Raw genomic sequence first — 4,956 nt, 5'->3', positions numbered from 1 at the left:
ACTTTTTTCATGAACCCCTTTTGCATTTTCCAATACCTCCTTGTCCTTACCCAGTCAGGGCCGGATGGAAATAAAACAAGATGAAACTGCAGTTTTACAAACCACACCAATTATACTGTATTATCCTAAACATTAACTGGTCAAGAAAAAAAAATTTCTTAAATAATTAATTAATTTAGTTATTTATTTTTAGAGACTGGGTCTCACTATGTTGCCCAGGCTGGCCTTGAACTCCTGAGCTCAGGCAATCCTCTCACCTCAACCTCCCAAAGTGCTGGGATTACAAGTATGAACCACTGTTCTGGCACAAAAGAAATTTTTAATAATCATTTTCTGAGATCTACTTTCCTGCTATGGGTCTTCTGCGCCTTGTAGGGGAAAAAACCCCAGCTGCTGGTTTCCCAGTTTGCTCATTTTGATTTACTTTTAACATGACAAAATTATACAGTCCAGTCGTCACACAAAGAAAGCCTGATAGAAAATACGTAAAACCATAAAAGAAGCTTTCTCAAAATCACTTGTGAAAATCTCTCCACTTATTACTGTGGTTGTGTTTTTTGTTGTCTAACAAGTAGATTGAGCACAATTTTCTGTCTTTATTCTCATTGGTTAGTGAAGAAAATAAAAAGGACTGCTTTTACCATTGTTACCCATGTTTGGCCTATGGTTTCACCAGTTCAACTTTTTTTTTCCTCTCTCAGACTCTTTTATATATTTTTAAATGTGCTTTCTCCCTAAATGTTTTATTTCGAAAGTTTTCACCCTTACAGAAAATTTCAAAGAATAGAATATGGCACCATCACCCAGATTAACCAATCGTTAACTTTAACCACGTTTGCTTTATCTCTGTCTATACCAGGTCCCTAAACCTTATCACTATTAACTTTCTGGGCTGGATAATTCTTTGTTTGGGGGAGGGGCAGGGGTGCTGTCCTATACATTGTAGAATGTTTAGCAGCATCCCTGGCCTCTATTCATTAGATGCCAGCGCCACTTTCCAAGTGCTAGCAACCAAAAATGTCTCCAGACATTGCCAAATGTCTCCTGGGGGAAAATCCCTCTTGTTAGGAACTACTGGTTTATACTACATTTTAAAAAAACAGCCTAAATATCCATCAACCAAGGAGAAGTGGATAAAGAATATATATATTAAAATATTAAAATATTAAAATATTCTTTATATATATTATATATATAGAATATTTATATATAGAATAAAGAATATTTATATATAACTGGGGTATATATATTACATGGTATATATATTACATTATACACACACACACACACGCACACACACCATGGAATACTACTCAGCCATACAAAGGAACAAAATAATGGCATTCAGAGCAACCTGGATCCTGGATGGAGTTGGAGACCATTATTCTAGGTGAAATAACTCAAGAATGGAAAATCAAACATTGTACGTTCTCACTTATGAGTGGCAGCTAAGCTATGAGGACACAAAGAATAATATAATGGACTCTGGGGACTCGAGGAGAATGGGAAAGTGGGGGCAAGGGATAAAAGGCTACACATTGGGTTCACCATACACTGCTCAGATGATTGAGTGCTCCAAAATCTCAGTAATTACCACTAAAGAACTTATCCATGTAACCAAAACCCACCTGTTCCCCCAAAACTATTGAAATAAATTTAAAACGGGCTGGGTGGGAAAATGTGCATGGTGGCGAGGCGGCAGGCCCATGGCAGGCTCTGCGGGGCGTGCGGGCAGAAGCTGGTGGTGCAGGGCAGCCGGTTCCTGACCACCTCCACGGCAAGCAGTGACGATGACAGCCTCCTCATCTATAACTGCAGTGCTGCAGAAAACAAGTCACAAGAAAATAAAGGGGACGACTAGCCGCCCTTGGTCCTGCGGAGCGGTGCAATTCTCGGTCCACCTTCTCCAAGTCTGGCAGCTGTTTTGCTATAACCGATGACAGTTAAGTGTCTGATTCTTTTCTGTACAAAACCGTGGCAGTGTCTGAGTGTCAGGACCATGACAAGGAGTTGTACAGACCTGACCTTCACAGCCTCTGAGGAGAAGGTCTTGGTGGCTGACAAGTCTGGAGACGTCTATTCCTTTTCGGTGCTGAGCCACACGGATGCGGCCAGACAGCATGGACAGACTGGGGCGCCTGTCTGTCCATGCTGTTAGAGGTGGTTGTGCATCCTGATGACCACTGTGTCCTCACTGCGGGCCGGGACGAGAAGATCCAGGTCAGCTGGGCCGCCACTCCCCGCAGCATTGAGTCCTTCTGCCTCGGGCACACAGGGTTTATGAGCTATATCTCTACGGTGCCCACTCAGCCTGAACCGCTTCCATCCTCCTCCGGGCACTGCACCCTGAGGCTCCGGGAGTACAGAAGCGGCCGCCAACTGCATTGCTGTCACCTGCACAGTCTCCAAGAGCCCGAGGACCTCCAGGTCCCCTAGAGGTTTGCCGCGTCCAGGATCGCGTTTTGGTGTCAGGAGAACCAGGTGGCGCTTCTGTGCAACTGCATTGCTGTGGTCTATGTCTTCCAGCTTCACGCCTGTAGACAGCAGTTGGTGTACCGACAGCAGCTGTCATTCCAGCACCGAGTGTGGGATGTGGGTTTGAGGAAACCCAGGGGCTGTGGGTGCTCCAGGACTGCCGGGAAGCTCCCCTCCCCCGGTGCTCTGCAGGCCTGTGGGTGGCCAGTGGCAGTCTGTTCCTGAAAGTGCCACGTTAAAGAAAGTTTCCGTTGTTCTTCGTGGGAACGGGGCCATGCTGGAAGGCTCTGCCTGCGCGAACGCCAGCTTCAGCAGTCTCTACAAGGCCACCTTTGACAACATAACCTTCTACCTGAAGAAGAAAGAGGAAAGACTGCAGTAGCAGCTAAAGAAGGAGCAGTGGCGGTGGAGTCCCCCACCTGGGCCAATGGGCAGGCCAAGAAGATAGGCCAGGGAAGTCAGCCTGGGGTTTCGGATCTTGGCTGTCGGGGGCACCCTCAAAACAGGAAAAGCGGTTTTCACTTGTTCCCCCTGCATCCTGGCATCTCCCTTCAAAAAGGAAAAGGTGACATCAGGTGCGACCAGTTCAGCTCAGAGAACGGGACTGTCTCCTGGGCTCTAGAACATTCTGTGTCACTGGGCACAAGGCTCTTGCCTGGTGCCTGTGCACCCTTTCTGGTTGAAGGGAAGCCAGACAGACGGGTGGAGTGGAAGCGCTTGAAGCTTCACATTGGAGGCAGCGTGTGAAACTGCAGCGGTGGCAGCTGTGGGTGTTCTGCTATTCTGGAGCCTGGCGTGCTTCCTCTAGGAGGATCTATGGCCGATGCTGTGGATGCTTTCCTGTTGTTCCCACTGTCTCACGGTCCAGGTGATGCGCTGCCCCGCAATAGCTGCTGGCCATAAGAGGCTGTTGAAACTTAGAACATAGAATCCTTTTGTGTATCAAAAGTTGGAATGCTTCACATTTTTCATAAGTGCCTTGTTTTCCTTTTAACAGTGATCTGGAAACAGTGCTGACTGCGAAGCTGAGGCCCACTCCCCTGTGCTGGGGACCAGGGGTTTCAGAACAGAGGGTTAGTGCCAGACCATTGTCCTCCTGTACCAGCAGCCTGACCTCCTTCACAATTCTGGGGCATCTGGCGCAGGGCATGCTCTTGTTAATAGTCTGCTTTGAAAATCTTGGTTTTAGGAGAAGTTAAGGTTGGTCTTGTCGGTATCTTCACTTAAGATAGGGCTGGCAAACTGGCCTGTGGGCTGAATCCTGCACCCTGCCTGACATATGGCCTGTGAATGGTTTTTATATTTTAAAAATTGTTGAAAACAAATTAAAAATATATTTCATGACATGAAAATAATGAAATTCAGATTTCAATGTCTGTGAATGAACTTTTATTGACACAATAAAAAAAGAAATAAAAGAAATAAATAAAAAAACACACACATACTTTTGTTGAGCTGATGTATTTGAAAGTAAGTTTGCGTACTTCATGACATTTTGCCCCAAAATATCATAGTATGTATTTCTTTTTCTTTCTTTTTCTTTTTTTTCTTTTTCTTTTTTTTTTTTGAGATGGAGTCTCGCTCTGTCACCAGGCTGGAGTGCAGTGGTGCAACCCTCCTTCTCCATAGTTCAAGTGATTCTCCAGCCTCAGCTTCCCGAGTAGCTGGGATTAAGGCACGCGCCACCACACCCAGCTAACTTTTGTATTTTTAGTAGAGACAGGATTTCACCATATTGGTCAGGATGGTCTCAATATCCTGGCTTCGTGATCCGCCCGCCTCAGCCTCCCAGAATGCTGTGATTAGAGGCGTGAGCCACCGCACCCAGCCATAGCATGTATTTCTTAAGGACGTGCACACATGCCTGCATAACCATAATCACACCCAAGAAATTTAATTTTCATCCAATAATGATATCATCTAATACCCAGCTCAGATTGAAATTTCCCTCAGTTGATTACACAAAAATGTGTTTTCAAGCTTCTGAATGTGTGCCAACCTGAAAATGAGAAATATATTAATTTTTTCTCAGTAATTTATGATGAACTTTTCCAAACATACACTAAAGGTGAAAGAACTTCCTCATTGTAGATTTAATTCTAATTTCTCTGTCATAAACATGAAGTTTATATGTTTAAGGGCACTTGTGGGTTTTGGTGTGTATGAATCTTTGTGTTTCTCAATTTCTGAGTGTTTTGTAAATTGGAGAGTTTAGTTCTTTATCTATGACATGTGTTGCAGTTATATGTCTCCCAGTTTGTCACTTGTCCTTTGACTTTGCTTGTGGTGCTTGCTTTTTTTTTTTTTAACAAAGGTTCTTCACATTTTATTTTATTTGTATCTTGCTCTGTTGCCCAGACTGAAGTGCAGTGATACAATCATGACTCCCTGCAGCTTTGACCTCCTAGGCTCAAGTGATCCTCCCACCTCAGTTTCCAGGTTGCTGGGACTACAGACATGCACCACCATACCCAAATAATT

The 4,956-nt window shown here is 44.5% G+C and overlaps 1 pseudogene; it reads left to right on the top strand.

Annotated features, from left to right (window-relative positions):
• The first annotated feature begins 1,678 nt into the window (after nt 1–1,678).
• LOC105543224 lies at nt 1,679–2,923 on the top strand (annotated as a pseudogene).
• Nucleotides 2,924–4,956: the final 2,033 nt, after the last annotated feature.

This window comes from Mandrillus leucophaeus, unplaced genomic scaffold (assembly GCF_000951045.1).
Source record: "Mandrillus leucophaeus isolate KB7577 unplaced genomic scaffold, Mleu.le_1.0 Scaffold279, whole genome shotgun sequence".
In the NCBI taxonomy this organism is placed as follows: Eukaryota; Metazoa; Chordata; class Mammalia; order Primates; family Cercopithecidae; genus Mandrillus; species Mandrillus leucophaeus.
Note: the sequence above shows the minus strand (reverse complement) of the source record. Positions and strands in the feature narration are given on the sequence as shown.